The 12086-nt window shown below is 37.6% G+C and overlaps 1 protein-coding gene and 1 long non-coding RNA gene across 4 annotated transcripts in view; one reads left to right on the forward strand and one right to left on the reverse strand.

The window, feature by feature from the left end:
- Nucleotides 1–12086, reverse strand: part of LOC145991222 (uncharacterized) — an 86321-nt gene that overhangs the window by 5101 nt on the left and 69134 nt on the right. The window lies entirely within an intron of this gene.
- LOC145991592 (uncharacterized) lies at nt 1825–4164 on the forward strand. Its single transcript, XR_014442075.1, has 3 exons — nt 1825–1894; nt 2868–3027; nt 4067–4164. It is a non-coding gene; the product is annotated as an uncharacterized LOC145991592 (long non-coding RNA).

Raw genomic sequence — 12086 nt, forward strand, 5'->3', positions numbered from 1 at the left:
CAAGTTTGGTTCTCTTAGCATGAAAATAAAGTCTGAATGTCTAAATGCATTCTTCTAAGCTTTCGATTTAGTTATTCATCAATTCCCGCTAGTCTACAATACTTACAGTCCGTTGTCAAGGTAAGTGCATTCTCCATGGAAAGCAAACATTCTTCCGTAAGATAATTTTTAAGTTAATTTTTTCGGTACGTTTGTTATATCGGAGACACATTAAAATCCGATATTTTGTGTTTCGCATGGTTCGTATTTACCAATTGTGTATTGCGGAACATAGTTCAAGGTGCCATTATGCTTTTTACACGAAAACAAACACAGTTTTTCACATAGAGAGTAGTTTTTGTTATTCCTTTTTTCGCTTCCCTAACACACAATATGGCGGGCACAAGTTAACTACTGTTGTAGGTATGCAGTGTTTCCAACCTTCTTCACTGAAAAATATGTACTCTCGTGTTCATCACGTGTGCAAATTGTACATTATGCACGGGTAGCTGACGGATAGTCCCACGAACCATTTCCGATAAGGTTAGGTTAGGCAAGCATAGTTGAAAAGGGGGTTGGAAACACTGACAGGGGGTTATGTCATCACATCCGCTTCACATAGGGGGAGCAAATGAAAGCCATGGCAATTGTGCATCAGTGAGATATTTCTTTTGAAAAATACAGGATTCCACGATGAAAGAAACTACCTCGACAACGTTGGAAACCTTGGAGAAACTCATTTCCTTAAGTAGTTTCTAATGTAAAAATGAAGAAATGTGTCTCTGATATACTGAACTGTTACCATTTTTTCAACATAAATAACTTTTTTCGAACTCCAAACAGTACTCATTTCGTGTGACAATGAGTGCCAAAATTCTACAATAATTAGTCTTCCTGTTAGGAGAATTTGAAAAAAATCATAAAACAATGAACCGTTACCGCCAGTAAGGTTAAAATGCAGAAGACATCCTTGTGTTTTCACTTTCTAGCGATGTGATTCATTATAGTTAAGCAACATCAAACAACATTTTTCATTTCCACTGTTCTTTTGAGTAAAATACACTGAATCATTAGGTATGTAATTCATAAATTATTCAGAAAAGAATTAGTTTGTAGCCACACTTAATACATTCAAGTACCATACGAATTTTTGGTACTAATTTACTATCCTTCGGACACATTTATTTATTAGTAGAGAAGAAACTACTATACACAGTGTGGTATACATTAGCCAGTAACTGTGCAGAGGCATGTTCTGTTTAAAATGTGATAAGCAGTATATCATAGTAAAATGTAAATTCAAGTTTTAAAAAATATTGTCACAAATGTGTTAGGAATTTATATTTTAGTAATTACTCAGGGTTTAACATCACCAACTAATTCCTTGTGTTTTCATTTCTATACTTGTTCTCATGGACATAAAACTGGAGACAGGTGTTGCATGTAATGTGCAGTTTTAAAAGTAATTGTGACCTTTTTTTTTATGAAGGAAGATACACTAACATGTTTGTAACTGTACAACAACACACTGTAGCTATTTTCCTATTTCAATTTGTAATATGTATATTGTACTGATTGCAAGAGATTGATCTTTTACTTTTACTGGCATCTTCATTCTAGGTGAAGGCAAAGCAACTTCGGCTCTACAATCTACATCTGGGTCAGACAAGAAGATTGCAAATTGCCAGTTTCATGGGAGTAGTTTATCTGTTATTTCACGTCATCTAGCAAAAATTGAGCATAGACTGTTAGAAATACATGAAAATCAGAAGCTTATTTTGGAAAATTTGAATCCAACATTGATATCCTCAAATCAGCCCATGCCTGAAAATCTAAAGCTTTTTTGTCAACAGAGGATGACATTCAGAGGGTGGAAGAGTGGTTACTTTCTTCTCCTGAGCACATGAAGCAGATGGTAAGTTGACATATTTCCGTGAGTGAAATTATTGTCAAATATTTTTTTTGTGTTAATTGAGCAGTTAACATTTTCAACATAATTGACTGTAGCTCAAAGTGGTATGCTGTAATTTAAGATAAATCAATTACATTCTAAACTCCATGTGCTTCTTTTACATCAATATAAGTTTCACTGAAAAAAATCATGCAAATTGAAGTATTTCAGTTTTCATTAAAATTCCGATTTCCGGGAGACGTCTCAAATTCATTTATTTTGTTATTTTTCACATTCGTACTTACCTATTATGCATTGCTAAAGATTCTTTAAGGTGGGATTTCGCTTTTTTGATGAAAATAATTTCAATTTTGCACATATCGAATAATTATTGTTTGTTCCTTTTTCGCTTGCGTTACACACAATATGGCGGGCAAATCTTCACTAACGTTTTCTATCATCAGTGGGTATGCAGTGTTTCCAATCTTCCTAACTGAAAAATAACTACTTCCCTAGTTAAAAAAGGATTATATTAGTTACGTTACGTTAACTTAGTTACGATAGGTTAGGTTAACATAGTTAAAAAAAGGGTTACATTAGTTACGTTACGTTAACTTTGTTAGGTTAACATACTCGAAAATCATGCACATTAAGATGCAGATTTACGTAGGTTATGTAACGTTAACATAGTTACAAATATGTGTGGTTGGAAACACTGACCGGGGGTTACGTCATGAAACGCACGCAATATCTGGTTTACATATTGGAAGGAAATAGAGGCAACAGCTTTTGTGCATCAGAGAGACAAACATTAATCTAGAAAAATGCTTGATTTACCGGCCAAATAAATTGAACGATGGGAGAAAACACTTCCATGACCTTTCAAAAAATTAAAGAAATACGTTTCCCGGAGATCTTAATTTTACGATAAAATGTGTACCTTGTATTGCCCACAGTGCAGTCAGTGCTTCTTGATTGAATTAATGTTTTGTTGTAGGAATCGTACATGAGTTTCATTGGAGGCAAAAACCTACAGCAAATTGAGCGAAGAATTCTGGATAAAATATTTTCTAATGCATTGGCAGCACATCATAACTGGACTGGAGAACACAACAAAATACCTCTCCGACATTTGAAATTATTGGAACTTGTACCAAGTAAGTTAGAAGGCTGTTCTTTTTTTCTTTTTTGAATTGGTAACTAAATTAGGCTGTAGGGCAATTACTTGTTGATGTAAAATCCAAATAATGTACATGATGGAAAGTTTTAGAACATTTAGTATTAACAGTGAGCATTCTTTTACGTAAGTCTTTAAAAAATTCTCTAATAAGGACATTTCAAAAATGTATTCTGAGAAGAAACATTTTTATTTAAAAAAACTTATTTGTTGTTTAATTTTACCATTGTTTTTGGTATTTTTTTTACTTCAGCTATCTTATTTACTTAATAGGAAAAACTAATATTATTTCATGCAGCACTGAAGTATTCTGCTTTTACTAGAACAGTGTTCATAAGTGCAAACTCATTTCTCACAATTCAGCATAAGTGCAAACTAATTTCTCACAATTCAGCAAGCCTGGCTTAGTTAGTTGAGCTTTCACTTTATATTCAGAAGGGAGTGAGTTAGATCTAAGATGAGGCCAGGCTAGCAGTTTGTAACTTCTCTGCAGTTTTACATCACTCACATGAAATGAATATTGTGGCAAATCTTTGTAATTCCTTTCTCATCCTTTCCCTACCATCACCAGTCATGGGCTTCCGGAAGGGGGGCATGCCCCCCCTGGAAAATGAAGGTCAACCAAAAATTATGTATTTCACACATATAATTTCATTTTAACCACAATAATATCTGTTAATTGTTTCATGAACACCATAAATACAAATTTGAGCATTTTTTTTAGGGAACAACACTATTTTTGGAGAAAATGTGCCTTGTTTGCCCTCTCCCCTGGGAAAAAATACCTTCCTTGCCCCTCCCTGGAAAAAATCCTGCGGACGTCCATGCATATAGTATAAGTAACTGTCTAGATGTGAAGGATTAATGTCACCCCACGTGCATAATATGTCAATATTAGTTTCCTTTCATGGGACGGAATAAGTTTAATCCTCATACTAAAGATAGGCCCAAGTACACATATCATATGGTATGTTACATTTGAGTTCATCCATGGATCTAACAGTTTGAATTGTTTCTAGTTTCAGTTTGAAGGAATTCATGTACATCAAATGCATCAGATTGTGAAATACACTCAGTGATACAAAGCTGGTTCCGCTTTGTCAATGATAGAAATGGCAGCCGGGAGCAACGTAGAAAGGAAAAGGCAACTGCAGGAACATCAAGAAATAAGGAAACTAGTAAAGACTGGTGATAGTTTTTCAGCAAGATACGAGAGACGAGTCATTTCTAAAGCTGCAGAAATTATAATGAGTGAATTTCATGAAGTCCCTTCTGTTTCAGGATCTACAGACATAATTCAAAGTGGTTCTGCTGTTCAGACTACAAGTTCATTTTACTGTATCAAATCTATACTTTTGAATGAAAAAAGAGAATTGTATTGTGGGAACAACCTCACCTGATGATTGCTTCTTAATGAAAGATGGTGATGTTGTTGTTGTTGTAAACTCCATTGAAAAGGATTGTAGTAATGATGGTTTGTACATATAATTTAAATTGAACATTTTCATGAACAAATTGGACATTTTCACTTCACTTCTTCCAAGCAGTAGATTGTTTATGTTTAAGGTAAAGAATGTAAAGAACAGAGTTATTGTATCCTTAAGTTATTTACATAAAAAGTATATTCGTATATTCTTACAGCAGATTTCGCTGACACATCAGCATTTGGATGTATTCCATTTTGTAATAATAAGCTATTCTATTGAAATGACATTGTGTTCTTTGACACCTGAATTGTCAACCTCTTGCACCTTTTTTCGTTCAATAAATACAATAGCATCTTGCTACTTTTTTTTTGTAATGTATGAAGGTGATTGTCTTGAATAGTATTTGTGAAATTCGTTTTGCTTATTAGCTCCGCTAAGAAATGTTTTACTTTTATAATGATAAATACGTAAGTTTTTTTTATCATTCCTTGTATTTTTCTCCAGTGTTTGAAAATGTCTTAATAATATAATCTTAATAAATTTTTATACATACAAGAAATGATGCAATTGTTTGTAAAATATTTATTAATATTATAAACAAACTTGCCAAAAGTATTAACATTGGCATGTTGGTTTGAGTATTAATGGTTGGGAAGTTTTTCCACTGTAGTTAGCCCAATGCTGGGAAATAGATTTGGTTGGAAGATTGTTGGCAAAGTTTTTCCATTGTAGTTGGGCCAACGTTGGGAAATAGATTTGGTAGGGAGATTGTTGGCAAAGTTTTTCCATTGTAGTTGGGCCAACGTTGGGAAATAGTTGGTTGGGAGATTGATGGCAAGGCGGACATCACCAACAATTCGCCAACCGTTGGCACAAAAAATTTGTAACCATTTACCAACGTTGGCCCAACCTGTGTGTGCTACATGGGCAGCGTCAGAAAAAATCGACAATAACCCTTAATTTTGCAGGAGGTTCATAAAGACAGTCTATTACATGGAGATACAGATTATCTAGATTGTAGATTATATATATATATATCTGCGTAATTTATTTAATTAGTATCTGAATAATTCAGATATCCAGATAACTAACTATCATATATGAATATATTCCTGCTAGCAGCTCGAAAAAAGTGCCTCGTTTGCGTCACCCCCGGAACAAATCCTGTGGATATTCATGGTGTAAGAGACACCAAAATGTCATTAATTGCTGTGTAAGACAGAACTTGCAGTGCAAAAACGAGCGATGGATTTTCCACTGACAAGGGAATAGTGCCAGCAATAAATGGCTCAGTACGTTAACAGCATTGATCATCGTCACCAGCAAGAAATTATTGTTACAAGAATGATAGTTTCTGGAATTACAATTATTATCGCGATAGTATTTGTTCACAAATTTTAAAATTACAATACGTTTAGAACACTCAGGTTTACACGACAGTTTCCTCAATAATTTCATCATATTGCAAAAAGTATGTACGAGTCATTGACTTTCCTGCAGAAACGACAATTTCCTTTAGTTAATATACATAGTTTTTAAATTTATGTATTTCTCCTACTTTTGCGTCACTTTTCGTAACTTTTAACTTTTGCTAATCATGACATCATCATCATCATTCAAAATGCTGACTTTATATCAGTCTATAAAAATGAAATATTTATTCTCAAGGAAAATATGTTGATGTGAATATAAATACGTAATCCTACCAAATTTTATTTGTGTATAGTTGTAATAATTAATTTGGGTAACACCCTAATTGCAATATCCATATATCAAATTTGAATTGATATGCCACTTGCATAGGTATGGTATTCTCAAAAACTATAGTAAAACATACTGGTAATGTGCGAATTACTCACAATTAAATACAAACTTTAGGCTAAAAGATTAAAAATCGGCAACTTACGTGTGTGAGTATGAGATTTTTCGTACTACGTTTCGGAGGTTACACTACCTCCTTCTTCAGGTTGAAACGATGTTATTCAGACACCTGACATGGTGCCTCGTCGTGAAAGTGAAGGTTAAGGATTTAGGTTAAAAAGTTGCTTGAAGGACACTTTCTAAAAAAGAATATAAATTCACATCTAAAACCGCGCAATACTATAAAAACAAAAGAACATCCAAGGCTGGAGTTGGCGAACTGCTGACCAATGCCCAGGTTAGGCGAATGCACGGTGTCAGCCCGTACCTGGGGAAAGAGAACTTCCCCTCCTCAATTCTTCCAAACTGGGGCTCGGGAGTCACCAATCCAAGGAGAAGTCGACCTCCACCTCGGCGGCTTTCCTGACCTCAGGAGTGACATGGAAGCCCATCTCGTCCCTAAACACTGCGGCTTTATCCCATTTTTTAAAGAAATTAACCCAGCCGTCTTCTAAATTCCCATCGTCCCTATTAAGTTTATTCCAATTTTTCGCGCATATATAGGCAGCTTCATATACGTTTCTGTCCAATTTATTGTTAACCTCCCTAATAACTTCCCTTTTAGTAATCTTATGTCGGTTAACCAATATGTGTTCAGATAATCCAGTTTTGGGTATGCCCTCCTTTACGTCTTTATCATGCTCTCCCCACCTAACTTGCATACTTCTCCCGGTTTGCCCCACATATTCCTTTCCGCATTCACACACTATCCTGTATACTCCCTTCCGCTCTTCAGGGTTACTGCGCTTATCCCCCCTCCCTTTCTTATAGGATGTAAAGTGCTTTTCAATACTCCGGGGCGCTCTTACCCCACATTTTATTCCGTAACCCCTCACGGACTTTTCAATTTTCTCTGAGACCCCCTTAAAATATGGGATCCCGACAAAATATGTGTTTTTTTCCCCGTTTCCTATCTCAGTTTTTTTATCCTCTTTGTCATTTTGCGATGTTTCTTGCCTAACAATCCTTTTGGCTTTCCTAGCTACTTTTTCCAGGTCGCGGATAGTGTACCCATTCTTTACCCCCACCTTCCTTATCCATTCCCCTTCTTTCTCTTTCTCTTTCTCGTCATTGCACAGTCTTTCGGCGCGAATGAAAAAGTTAAGAAAAACATTTAATTTAGTCCTATTCGAATGTTGGGATCTCTTATGGAGGTACATCTCTCCAGCTAACGGTTTATGGAAGACCCCGGTTATGATCCGTTGTCCGGTTTTAGTAAGGCACAAGTCAAGAAAGTGGATCTTTCCGTTGGCCATATCTTCCCTAGTAAACCCAATCCTGGGGTCCTGCTTCCCCAATTGGTCGAAAATGCTGTCAAGTTTGATTTCATTCCCTATGATGAGGATGTCATCTACATATCTCCCATAATATTTTACCACCCCCCTCCCCCCTGCATGCTCCATAGCGGCTTTTTCGACGTAGTGCATGAAGATGTTGGCCACAAGACCAGAAATGGGATTGCCCATGGCCAACCCTTCTTTTTGTCGGAAGATTTTATCGTTAACGTAGAAGTAATTGTACCCCGTAATGAGAAAAAACCATCGGACGTACTCCCAGGCGACCAAGATTTCAACGTTTTGGTCGATCAACCATCTATACAAACAGTCCCCAGCTTTGTCCCGGGGGACACTGGGGTACAGATTAATAACGTCGAAACTACAAATTACGTCCCCTTCTCCTATGGTGAGTTTCTCAATAGTTTCTTTGACCATAAGAGAGTTTTTGACGCTATACGGAGTGTCCATATTCATTTTTCCCATCCTCTTAATCATTTCTTTAGCTAAACCATATCCTGGATGTGCATACATGGGGATGATGGGTCTGAGGGGAATCCCCTCTTTATGGGTCTTAGGTATCCCAAAGGCCGTAGGAATATTCCCTTCCTTAACCCCCTTAAGTAATTTCTTTTTTTCCGCGCTTCCCAAGGTAAAACTGGTTTCAATGCCTTTCCTGATTTCTCGTTTGATTTTATTAATGGGGTTAACTTTGATTTCTTCGTAGTCATTACTTCTAAAACTATCTTCCAACTTACTATGGTATTCCTCTTTCCCGATAATGACCATTTTGTTTTCCTTATCCGATCTAATTAAGTATACGTCACTTTGTTTAACCCATTTTTTCACGTTATGAAGACTCCCCCTAAGCTTACTTTCCGTTTTTCCCTCTGATGTCCTATGATTGGTAACGGGTGGGCCTAGTTCCCTTATACTTAGGTGCATTTGTTCATCTATAATGTCACGAATTTTTACCCTGACATTGGATTTATCTTCTTTTTCGTCTAATTTTCCCACTATTTTCTCCGCCGCTATGACGAATTCCTCTTTTTCGAAGTTTTTATCCCTAATGGCAAACTTATGCCCCATTTTCATAATCTCCGCTAAGGCCTTAGGGGGTTGAAGTTTTGTTAAATTTAAAATATTGGCTTTATTTTCATCCTTTTTTCTGTCCCTATTCTCTCCCTCCTTAACTCCCTCGTTAATTCCCAATTTAATCAATTTCCTCCTAATTGTTTCGATATCTCTTACTTTCGCCTGTTCGACTGTTCTAGAATGACGTTCCTCAATGCGCCCCCATGTCACCTGGTCTAATCGTCCTCCAATTTCCAAATGTAACCTGTAACATTCAGAGTTGAGCCTATCCACCTGTGCATAAGCCTCCCTTATGCATTTCCCCAGCATTCTAAACTGTATTTCCCTCTTTTGATCCAGCCCTTTAAAACTAAGGGGTTGGTACCCCCACTTTAAAAAACTCGGTAAAAAACCCTTCTTCCTACACTGCTTAAGGAAACCAATCCTAATTAGGGTCTTATTAAGCTTAATCCTCAACTTTTCATATTTGCGCACTTTCCTCCCCGTATCGGAGATCAATAACATACTGGTAATGTGCGAATTACTCACAATTAAATACAAACTTTAGGCTAAAAGATTAAAAATCGGCAACTTACGTGTGTGAGTATGAGATTTTTCGTACTACGTTTCGGAGGTTACACTACCTCCTTCTTCAGGTTGAAACGATGTTATTCAGACACCTGACATGGTGCCTCGTCGTGAAAGTGAAGGTTAAGGATTTAGGTTAAAAAGTTGCTTGAAGGACACTTTCTAAAAAAGAATATAAATTCACATCTAAAACCGCGCAATACTATAAAAACAAAAGAACATCCAAGGCTGGAGTTGGCGAACTGCTGACCAATGCCCAGGTTAGGCGAATGCACGGTGTCAGCCCGTACCTGGGGAAAGAGAACTTCCCCTCCTCAATTCTTCCAAACTGGGGCTCGGGAGTCACCAATCCAAGGAGAAGTCGACCTCCACCTCGGCGGCTTTCCTGACCTCAGGAGTGACATGGAAGCCCATCTCGTCCCTAAACACTGCGGCTTTATCCCATTTTTTAAAGAAATTAACCCAGCCGTCTTCTAAATTCCCATCGTCCCTATTAAGTTTATTCCAATTTTTCGCGCATATATAGGCAGCTTCATATACGTTTCTGTCCAATTTATTGTTAACCTCCCTAATAACTTCCCTTTTAGTAATCTTATGTCGGTTAACCAATATGTGTTCAGATAATCCAGTTTTGGGTATGCCCTCCTTTACGTCTTTATCATGCTCTCCCCACCTAACTTGCATACTTCTCCCGGTTTGCCCCACATATTCCTTTCCGCATTCACACACTATCCTGTATACTCCCTTCCGCTCTTCAGGGTTACTGCGCTTATCCCCCCTCCCTTTCTTATAGGATGTAAAGTGCTTTTCAATACTCCGGGGCGCTCTTACCCCACATTTTATTCCGTAACCCCTCACGGACTTTTCAATTTTCTCTGAGACCCCCTTAAAATATGGGATCCCGACAAAATATGTGTTTTTTTCCCCGTTTCCTATCTCAGTTTTTTTATCCTCTTTGTCATTTTGCGATGTTTCTTGCCTAACAATCCTTTTGGCTTTCCTAGCTACTTTTTCCAGGTCGCGGATAGTGTACCCATTCTTTACCCCCACCTTCCTTATCCATTCCCCTTCTTTCTCTTTCTCTTTCTCGTCATTGCACAGTCTTTCGGCGCGAATGAAAAAGTTAAGAAAAACATTTAATTTAGTCCTATTCGAATGTTGGGATCTCTTATGGAGGTACATCTCTCCAGCTAACGGTTTATGGAAGACCCCGGTTATGATCCGTTGTCCGGTTTTAGTAAGGCACAAGTCAAGAAAGTGGATCTTTCCGTTGGCCATATCTTCCCTAGTAAACCCAATCCTGGGGTCCTGCTTCCCCAATTGGTCGAAAATGCTGTCAAGTTTGATTTCATTCCCTATGATGAGGATGTCATCTACATATCTCCCATAATATTTTACCACCCCCCTCCCCCCTGCATGCTCCATAGCGGCTTTTTCGACGTAGTGCATGAAGATGTTGGCCACAAGACCAGAAATGGGATTGCCCATGGCCAACCCTTCTTTTTGTCGGAAGATTTTATCGTTAACGTAGAAGTAATTGTACCCCGTAATGAGAAAAAACCATCGGACGTACTCCCAGGCGACCAAGATTTCAACGTTTTGGTCGATCAACCATCTATACAAACAGTCCCCAGCTTTGTCCCGGGGGACACTGGGGTACAGATTAATAACGTCGAAACTACAAATTACGTCCCCTTCTCCTATGGTGAGTTTCTCAATAGTTTCTTTGACCATAAGAGAGTTTTTGACGCTATACGGAGTGTCCATATTCATTTTTCCCATCCTCTTAATCATTTCTTTAGCTAAACCATATCCTGGATGTGCATACATGGGGATGATGGGTCTGAGGGGAATCCCCTCTTTATGGGTCTTAGGTATCCCAAAGGCCGTAGGAATATTCCCTTCCTTAACCCCCTTAAGTAATTTCTTTTTTTCCGCGCTTCCCAAGGTAAAACTGGTTTCAATGCCTTTCCTGATTTCTCGTTTGATTTTATTAATGGGGTTAACTTTGATTTCTTCGTAGTCATTACTTCTAAAACTATCTTCCAACTTACTATGGTATTCCTCTTTCCCGATAATGACCATTTTGTTTTCCTTATCCGATCTAATTAAGTATACGTCACTTTGTTTAACCCATTTTTTCACGTTATGAAGACTCCCCCTAAGCTTACTTTCCGTTTTTCCCTCTGATGTCCTATGATTGGTAACGGGTGGGCCTAGTTCCCTTATACTTAGGTGCATTTGTTCATCTATAATGTCACGAATTTTTACCCTGACATTGGATTTATCTTCTTTTTCGTCTAATTTTCCCACTATTTTCTCCGCCGCTATGACGAATTCCTCTTTTTCGAAGTTTTTATCCCTAATGGCAAACTTATGCCCCATTTTCATAATCTCCGCTAAGGCCTTAGGGGGTTGAAGTTTTGTTAAATTTAAAATATTGGCTTTATTTTCATCCTTTTTTCTGTCCCTATTCTCTCCCTCCTTAACTCCCTCGTTAATTCCCAATTTAATCAATTTCCTCCTAATTGTTTCGATATCTCTTACTTTCGCCTGTTCGACTGTTCTAGAATGACGTTCCTCAATGCGCCCCCATGTCACCTGGTCTAATCGTCCTCCAATTTCCAAATGTAACCTGTAACATTCAGAGTTGAGCCTATCCACCTGTGCATAAGCCTCCCTTATGCATTTCCCCAGCATTCTAAACTGTATTTCCCTCTTTTGATCCAGCCCTTTAAAACTAAGGGGTTGGTACC

The sequence above is a fragment of the Lepisma saccharinum genome, chromosome 8 (genome assembly GCF_977018435.1).
Source record: "Lepisma saccharinum chromosome 8, izLepSacc3.1, whole genome shotgun sequence".
NCBI lineage: Eukaryota > Metazoa > Arthropoda > Insecta > Zygentoma > Lepismatidae > Lepisma > Lepisma saccharinum.